At 48.8% G+C, this 9,730-nt stretch overlaps 1 long non-coding RNA gene across 1 annotated transcript; it reads left to right on the plus strand.

The window, feature by feature from the left end:
* Positions 1–1,030: 1,030 nt before the first annotated feature.
* On the plus strand, positions 1,031–2,264 carry LOC135745445 (uncharacterized). The gene is made up of 2 exons (XR_010531242.2): positions 1,031–1,598; positions 1,932–2,264. It is a non-coding gene; the product is annotated as an uncharacterized lncRNA (long non-coding RNA).
* The last annotated feature ends 7,466 nt before the right edge of the window (positions 2,265–9,730 follow it).

Here is a 9,730-nt window from a genome sequence, read left to right on the forward strand (position 1 = left end):
GATAAAAGACACGTGTGTGTGTTTGTGCGTTCATAACACACGCATCGAAGGGTTTATGTAAAAGACGTGTGTGTGTGTTTGTTTGTGCGTGCGCTGCTACACGCGCATCGAAAGGGTTTACGATAAAAGACACGTGTGTGTGTTTTTGTGCATGGGTTTACGATAAAAGACACGCGTGTGTGTGTCAAAAGGGTTTATGATAAAATATGCGTGTGTGAGAAAGACACTGTGTCTTAAGACACTCACTTAACATTAAACTGATTACACATGAGATTAAATTGAAAGTTAGTTTGAACAAAAAACTGTTATCCAATCATAGCAGTGGGCGTTTACTTCCAAGTCGTCAATGCAGCCCGCCCATTAAAACGGATAATTTCTCTAACCAGCTTCAAAATCAGGGTACAAAATGGCCTATTACTTATTGCTTTTGATGTTTTTGGATGTAAAAACTATGCAAACGTCATGAGTAGACCCCAGACAACAGTATAAAACAATAAAAACGACAGAGGAAGAGCACCTTTAACTAAAGAGGGCACCACTGTAAAAGTTTGACAGCAGCAGCCCTGCTCTGAAGTTTGACTTTTTGCACGATTACAATATTTATAGGCATTTAGTCATCATATCTTCCTCTCTATGGAACACATGTTACAGTTTTTTTCAATCGCTAACAAACGCTTACCTATACTTCAGATAATTTTTCTAAACACTTAACACAGAGTTCCACCTACAAAACACAATTGGCCAAATGCATAATTTTCTTCTCAAAAACACATTTTGTTAAATAAATACTAACTCTTCATTTCAAAATAGAACACATCTTTCTCTGCACATAATAACTTTACCAAAACACTGGAAATCTGACTCAAAATGAAAACACTTCTTTTCACTTCACAAGGTACATGCAATCAATTAAATATGGGGTCAGATTTGTTTCGTATTTCTGAATAAATATACTATGATCCACAAATAAATATAGTTTCATAAATATTTTTTAAATCCACAAATGCACAATAAGCAAACCATAAATATATGTTAGACATTTCATAAAAAGGAAGGAAATTCACAAATAAATAAAATGGGATTTGCAAATGAAATTTTTTTTATAAATATATATTTTTATTTTATTTATATGTGAATGGCTTCCTGCGCATTTGTGGATCGCTTCCTGTGCATTTATGAATCGCTGCACACATTTGTGGATCGCTTTCTGTGCATTTGTGAATCGCTGCACACATTTGTGGATCGCGTTCTGTGCATTTGTGGATTTGAAACCCTTCTAACGTCAAGACGTGCACAAGAATCCACAAATAGGTGGACTCCGCCCACCGTCTACTCCAGCCAATCAGACAACAAGCACATTGTGCTGACCAATCGTGGCACGATCTCCCTTCAACCAATCACAGAGTCTCTTCTAGAAACATTGTGCAAAAGACCCAGACGGAGGAGGACTTTTATTATGACAGCGAGTATCGCTCACTCAAAGCAATGGCGGAAGAGCGCTAGCTTTGTACAAGTGTCTCGCTGTGTGAGGCATGAATCATGTTGTTGTGGAGACAATAGCACCTTTGTTACGCGGTGTGTTCATGTGCGTCATTAAAGTGAGTACAGTTAGGTTTGCATGTTAAAATTTATTTATTTTAGTTATTAATAGCGCTAACATGTTATTAGCTAAACTGTGAATCTACTACGCTGTAACGTTATATAAATCACTTTCTTTTGCTGTTCATAAATGTGTTTATCCTGTAATAATGTCAGTTATATTACATACGTTGTGTAAACACTGCTAATGGTGTAAAATGTGTCATTTGAGACACGTCTGTTCATTTTATTTTGATAACGTATGAGGGGAGAAGCTGTAGCTAATTTGTCAATGTTATGTATGTTTATTAGCATTAGTGTTACTTTGGGAATCCTGTTGTTATCTGTTGCAGGGAAACCACATCTACACCTGCCTATGATCTGGCTAAGCTCTCAAATATAGCCAGGCACTCATGCATCTCCATTCACATGCCATGCAACCAAGCTCATAAATACAGCTCTGGCCTATCTCTCTTAAAGGAGCATACCCTCATCCTGTGCAGAGCTTCATTAAAGGACTACTACCAATATTCACCATTACCTTCATCAACGACTGCTCTGCTATCCAAGTTGTGCCTCTCATTCAGAGTTCTGTGCTGTGTGTGCTACCCTTATAAATACTGAATGCTGGCTCTCTCCTATCTAATGTATGTTCTCTTGTGTGCCTAATAAACAGCTCAAGTTGGTTCCCTTTCAGTCGGTCACTACGACGTCACGTCGTGACCGACGAATTGGGAACTCGCTTAGAGAGACCAATCTGCTTCGAATACTACTAAAACGCCAATGAACTTGGCATTGAGATATTTGCATAATGCTGGCGCCGCCCCGCCAGGTGCGTATATAAGCAGCAGGTGCAAATAAGGAAATTAGCTTTTTATCGCTTCGAAAGCCGGCAGTATCTGCTACTGAGAAGCTACTCTACTCTGGTGGGATTCGATTGCTGAAGTTGGTTGGACTAGCAGTACCACAGCGGACGCTTCGCTTAATTCCACGACTCTACATCTTTATTTTGTTTTGAGTTTAGTGTGTGCGTTGCCTTCCTGTGCGCTCATCAACTAAGCATCTGAGTGAATTTCCCTAAAAGAGTGATACGAGAGAGCTTTGTGCCTTGTTAAAGGCAGCCACTCTCTCGTATATCCGGACATCAGCGTCCTTTTCAGGATGGCTTTTCGTCCGTGCGATCTTGGGTGCGGCAAATACATGGGTCCGAAGGACGGTCACGAGCGTTGTCTTTCGTGTTTGGGCATCGAGCACGCAGAGGCAGCGTTCGCTGGGGGTAAGTGTTCTCACTGCGAGAACATGTCCCTTGTGGATTTGCGCAGACGGTTGTCTTTCCTCCGGGAAAAACGCAACCCTCGTCATGCGAGTGCTGAACGCCGCCACGGTGCGGCTGTGAAGCTCTCAAAGGACGACCTGCGCATCACTGTGCTGAGCCGAGCGGGGGATTCGTCCTCAGGCTCTCAGCCTCCTCATCCACAGCCGGTTGATGTGCCGATGGAGACTTCAGCGTCGTGTTCTACGATGTCTCTAGAATCCATCGTGCCGCCCTCCGGGTCCACCGACGCCGCAGCATCCGAGGGTGGGCCTCCTCCCCCTGACGTGGACCCCGACGCCCTTCCTCCCTCTGGTCGGGTTGGGACGCCGGAGTTCGATCCAGAGATGGTGGCCGTGCTCGCTCGAGCGGCGGAGACCGTAGGGTTAGAGTGGGTTCCCCCCCCTCAGCCCGAACCGTCCCGCCTGGATGATTGGTTCTTTGGAGCTGCCCGGGTTTCACAACCCTCTCCACCGGTGCCTTTCTTCCCCGAGGTGCACGAGGAGCTGACTAGAACCTGGAAGTCGCCGTTTTCCACGAGATTACGGCCGTTTCAGCCCTCCCCCCTCACCTCCCTCACCAGCGGAGCCGCTAAGGGTTATACGGGGATCCCTCCCGTGGAGCGTGCTGTCGCGATGCAGCTGTGTCCGGCACACGCTCCCTCTTGGAAGGACCGCCCAACCCTCCCCTCTCGTGCCTGCAGACAGTCCTCCGGTTTAACGGGCGCTGCCCACCAGGCATGTGGAGAGGCGGCCTCAGCCCTGCACGCAATGGCGTTGCTGCAGGTTCACCAAGCCAAAGCCTTGAGGGATCTGCACGAGGGAGGACACGACTCGCCTGTCCTTTCGGAGCTCCGGGCTGCCACTGACCTGGCTCTTCGCGCTACGAAGGTGACAGCGCAGGCGATTGGTCGTGCCATGTCCACGATGGTGGTCCAGGAACGCCACTTATGGCTATGTCTGGCTGACATGTCGGATGCGGAGAAGAACAAGTTCTTGGACGCTCCAGTGTCGCAGGCTGGCCTCTTCGGTGAGTCGGTGGAGTCTTTTGCCCAGCAGTTCTCCGCCGCCCAGAAGCAGACAGAGGCGATCGCACAGATCATGCCCCGGCGCAAGCGACCTGCATCTCGCCCTCCAGCGCCGGCGGGCCCGTCTGCTCCTCGCCGAGGGCGCCCTGCGGCGGCTGCCTCCGCCCCCCCCACTAGAACATCTTCCAGGCCACGGAGGGGGAACAGCCGTCGACAGCCCGCCCCGCCCGCCCCACCCGCTTCCCGTGGTAAACGGAAATCGAAGCGGCCCTGAGACGGGCGACCTGGATTTGGATGGGATCACTCTACGGGAGACGGTGATGGCATCGCTCCCTCCACCGGTAGAGGGCCGGGTGGAGAATCTTTGGTTTCCTTTTGTTTCTGTTCCGCCGGCTTCTCAGCCGGCACCCACAAAACCACAAAAAGAGTGCATTCCTATTCCTTCTCCAGGTCTTCAGAGGATCGAGAGAGATGTGAGCGGGCATTCACATGCTCTTCCTCCCTCTCCTCTATCGCCAGCGGGTGTTCTGAGGAGTTCCAGCTCTCCGCTGAGGAGACGGGACCACCAGCACCCTCCTCGGAGTCTGTGCTCTCCGCTGAGGAGACCAGACGACCGTCACCCTCAGCGGGCTCAGGTCAGTGTCACACACACACATACTGTAGATACTTATGCTGTCCCAGCAGACGTACCGGCAGTACCACCTGTCCCGCTCAGCCGCCCCACCGCGGGTACCCCGACAGTGCCGTTAATTCCCCTCGTACGGTCCCTGGGGGCGTGGCTTCAGCTTCCCAGCCCGTCTCGTTGGGTTTTACGCACTGTTCGCCTCGGTTACGAAATTCAATTCATCCGGCACACACCCAAATTCTCGGGCATTCGTTTCACCACGGTGAAAGCGTCCGATGCACACGTACTGCGTGCAGAGGTCGAAGTCCTGCTGGCGAAGGACGCGATCGAGCCGTTCCCTCCAACCGAGATGAGATCGGGCTTCTACAGCCCGTATTTTATAGTACCCAAAAAAGGCGGTGGGTTGCGACCGATCTTGGATTTGCGCGTTCTGAACAAATCTCTGCAGAAGAGGTCCTTCAGGATGATAACACCGAAGCAAATATTCAATTCAATTCGCCCCCAAGATTGGTTTGCGGCAATAGACCTGAAAGACGCGTACTTTCATGTGTCCATAATCCCTCGTCACAGACCGTTTCTCCGGTTTGCATTCGAGGGACGGGCATACCAGTACAAAGTTTTACCGTTCGGGCTATCCCTCTCTCCCCGTGTGTTCACGAAAGTAGTGGAGGCGGCGTTAAAACCCCTCAGAGAGAGCGGCGTTCGCATATTGGCTTACCTCGACGATTGGCTTATAATAGCGCATTCTCGACGGACGCTGTGCGAGCACAGAGATTTAACGCTTCGGCATCTCGCCCGTTTGGGTCTTCGGGTCAACTGGGAAAAGAGCAAACTCTGCCCCACGCAGAGGATCTCTTTTCTCGGGATGGAACTGGACTCGATCGATTTATCGGCGCGTTTGACAGAAGAGCGCGTCCAGTCAATTCTGACTTGCCTCGGTTCATTCCGAGGGAAGAATGCGGTCCCGCTGAAACAATTTCAAAAGCTCCTGGGGCATATGGCTGCAGCAGCGGCCGTGACACCGCTCGGACTGCTCCATATGAGACCGCTTCAGCGTTGGCTTCACGATCGAGTCCCGAGGAGAGCGTGGCGCGCCGGCATCCATCGTGTAACCATTACACCTGCGTGTCGCCTAACATTCCCCCCGTGGTCGGACCCCGCGTTTCTCAGGTCCGGTGTGTCCATGAGACAGATCGCTCAGCATGCTGTTGTACACACAGATGCGTCCGACACGGGCTGGGGTGCCACGTACGACGAGCTTACGGCTTCAGGGGTGTGGACAGCACCCCAGTTGCACTGGCATATCAATTGCCGAGAGTTGTGGGCAGTATATCTGGGACTTGTACGCTTCGCTACGGAGCTGCGAGGGAAGGATGTACTAGTACGCACCGACAACACTGCGACCGTTGCGTATATCAACCGTCAAGGCGGTTTGCGCTCCCGTCACCTGTCGCATCTCGCTCGTCATCTCCTCCTTTGGAGTCAGAAGCATCTGAGGTCCCTTCGTGCCATTCACATTCCGGGCTCGCTCAATACAGCAGCGGACGCGCTTTCTCGAGCTGCGCGCCCCGGCGAATGGCGACTCCACCCCCAGACGGTCCAGCTAATTTGGAAGAAGTTCGGTCGTGCGCAGATAGATCTGTTTGCGTCGCCGGACGATACCCACTGTCGCCTATTTTATTCACTAACCGAGGGCAGCCTCGGCGTGGACGCATTGGCACACAGCTGGCCTCGGGGGATGCGCAAATACGCATTCCCCCCAGTGAGCTTAATCGCACAGACACTGTGCAAGGTCAGGCAGGACGAGGAGAGCCTTTTACTGATCGCCCCATATTGGACGAGCAAGAATTGGTTTCCAGAGTTAATGCTCCTCGCGACAGCCCCTCCCTGGCGGATTCCCCTGAGGAAGGACCTTCTTTCTCAAGGAGGGGGCACATTATGGCACCCGCGCCCCGACCTGTGGGATCTCCATGTGTGGTCGTTGAGCGCGCGCAAGGTTTAGGTGATTTACCGCAAGCGGTATCTAACACAATCAACGCGGCACGAGCTCCGTCTACGAGACGGGCTTACGCGTTTAAATGGAACCTTTTCGTCACCTGGTGCTCTTCGCAACGCGAGGACCCCAGAGAATGCCCTATTAACACCGTGCTTTTATATCTTCAACATAGGTTAGACGGTAGGCTGTCACCCTCCACCATTAAAGTTGATATCGCTGCTATTTCTGCTCATCACTCACTTATTAACGGCAGAACAGTTGGCCAGCATGATTTGGTTGTTAGATTTCTAAGAGGCGCTCGTAGGCTAAACCCCTCGCGCCCTCCTTCTATTCCTCCCTGGGACCTGTCCATGGTGCTGAAAGCCCTTCAGGCCCCCCCGTTCGAGCCTTTGCAGTCTGTGAGTCTGAAGCTTTTATCAATGAAAGCTCTGACCCTGCTAGCATTGGCCTCAGTGAAGAGAGTAGGGGATTTACATGCATTCTCTGTTGACGACTCGTGCCTTCAGTTTGGTCCTGCTGCCTCAAGCGTAACATTGAGGCCCAGACCAGGCTACGTGCCCAAAGTTCCCACTACTCCTTTCAGAGATCAAGTGGTGAGCTTGCAAGCGCTGCCTCCGGAGGACGCAGACCCAACCATGGCTTTGTTGTGCCCCGTACGCGCACTGCGACTCTACGTGGATCGCACGCAAAGCCTCAGGACCTCAGACCAGCTCTTTGTTTGTTATGGTGGCCAGCAGAAAGGGAAAGCTGTCACTAAGCAGAGGATGTCTCATTGGATAGTTGATACTATCGCCCTGGCTTATAATCTTCAGGGTATTCCTTGCCCCTTTAATTTGAGAGCGCACTCCACACGGAGCGTTGCCTCATCTTGGGCTCTAGCTCGTGGTTCCTCGCTAACAGACATCTGTAGAGCTGCTGGTTGGGCGACACCTAATACGTTCATTAGATTTTACAGTGTTCGTATTGAGCCTGTATCCTCTCGTGTTCTTTCCTCACCAGGGGGAGCACGGAGAGCAGTCTCACAGGTCGGCTTGCAGCCTCCAACTGATGCTTCATAACTGTGTCAGTATGGAAGGCCTTCAGAACAAAAATGCGTGATGGTTTGAATTGTTCTTCCTCCGCTGCCCTGGCAGCCTTTGTTGCGGAGCTTTGGCTGTCAGCCTTTCACTAGCTGTATCCTCGCGAACCTACGTGTCTGGCTCGGGCTCCACATTGTGTCCCACCGGGTTCCTTTGTGAGTATTTTTCCGTGGGGTTAATCCTACCAGCCCACGTTTCCCTTAGCAGAGCACTGCTTTGCTTACACAGCCACGGCTGTCATTTTTACCTCAACTACGGTTGACTTTCGCCCACCATTAACCCTTAAGACGGGTGGTGGCTTCCGCAGCGTTCCTATCCCGCTCAGGTAGGGCGCTTCCCAGTCGCTGGCACTTCTGTGGGGTTAAAGGAACATCTAGTGCCCGGCCTTCTGCCTTAAAACCTACCTCCTCCTCCTTAAGTGGAACCGGAGGGCTTTTACGCAGTCACTGGAAGAGGTCAGCCCCTAGTGGCGTTTTGATAGGGATTCCCAATTCGTCGGTCACGACGTGACGTCGTAGTGACCGACTGAAAGGGAACGTCTCGGTTACGGATGTAACCCTCGTTCCCTGAAGGAGGGAACGGAGACGTCACGTCCCGTCGCCACAGGTGCTGCCACCTGCTGTTACGGCCGGTCACACTTTCCGGCTTTCTCAGCGAAAAAGAAGCTAATTTCCTTATTTGCACCTGCTGCTTATATACGCACCTGGCGGGGCGGCGCCAGCATTATGCAAATATCTCAATGCCAAGTTCATTGGCGTTTTAGTAGTATTCGAAGCAGATTGGTCTCTCTAAGCGAGTTCCCAATTCGTCGGTCACGACGTGACGTCTCCGTTCCCTCCTTCAGGGAACGAGGGTTACATCCGTAACCGAGACGTTCAACGCTCTCTATTGTGTTCTGACAGACACCCTGGTACACTGCTATATTCATTCGTAACTAGCCCCCTACACTTCAGAGTAGTCTTCGCTACCGTTATAGTTATGTAGTGACATTTGCTTACAGATAGTTTGTATCTAACGTGGTACATTTTATTATGACATGACAAAACAAATGTGTTTTACCTCGTCTCCTACTACAGAACTGATCATTTAATTACACATTATGCATTATGGTATCTTTTAAATGAACAAGAAATTTCTGTGGTGTCTACATCTTAATGTCAAGAAGGTTTAATATGTCAAAGCTGTTAGATAGTCTTACAGTGTTGTTTTTATTTTCCCTTTATGCTCTCAACAAGCTTATGCTCTTACTTAAAATTCATAGAAGTAAGATGGATTTTTACACAAGTATGCAATCAAACAACTGGTATGTTATTTGTTTTTTATTGTGTGTGTTTTTTAGGGGTGGGGGTGCATTCAGCTGATAGATGTTTGCCTAAAAGGGATATGACAGACGCTACGTATCATTTCATGTGATTTTTATATGTTTTACGACTTGTATCTTTACTTGACCAGGTGTTACAGACGATCAACAAAATGCCCTCTGGAATGTCCTGAGCGGGGAATTCTCTGAAGTAAAGGATGAATTTGTGTTCATATTTCAAGTTCAAGAGGATATTGATTTTTTTTGTCATACTGTGTTAATGAACAAGGCCTGAAGGTGAGGTCAATGCCATGTTTCTCAATCAGCAATTGCAGTAGACAGGAGTGAATGAATGAAATGTGTAATGAACTCATTTATTTATGAATCAATAATTTGAAGGAATAAATAAATAAGCTAATCCTTTGTGTAAGCTTAGATGCAGACATTTGTTAGAGTGTGCTGAAATAAGTAGTACAGATTTATATAGAACACAATATCTTAAGTAAATTAAATATTAAATGTAAACAAACACACACACACACACACATCTGTAATTTCTAAATGGGGTGTAAATTTATTTTTAAGTTAAGCCAAGCCAGATTTATTTATATAGTGTTTTTATTACAAATTTGCATTGCTTCAAAAACCAGGGAAATTACTAAATTAATAGTAAATATAATGGGTTATATATAGTATTATTCCAAACTATAGATTATAATCTAATAAAACAGTATTTTGTTCTTCAACTATTGATAATTTAGTCAAATAATATAAATAATCAGGAACAGACCAAACTATACAAGCCTTTCCAAT

This window comes from Paramisgurnus dabryanus, chromosome 12, assembly GCF_030506205.2.
Source record: "Paramisgurnus dabryanus chromosome 12, PD_genome_1.1, whole genome shotgun sequence".
Classification (NCBI taxonomy): Eukaryota; Metazoa; Chordata; class Actinopteri; order Cypriniformes; family Cobitidae; genus Paramisgurnus; species Paramisgurnus dabryanus.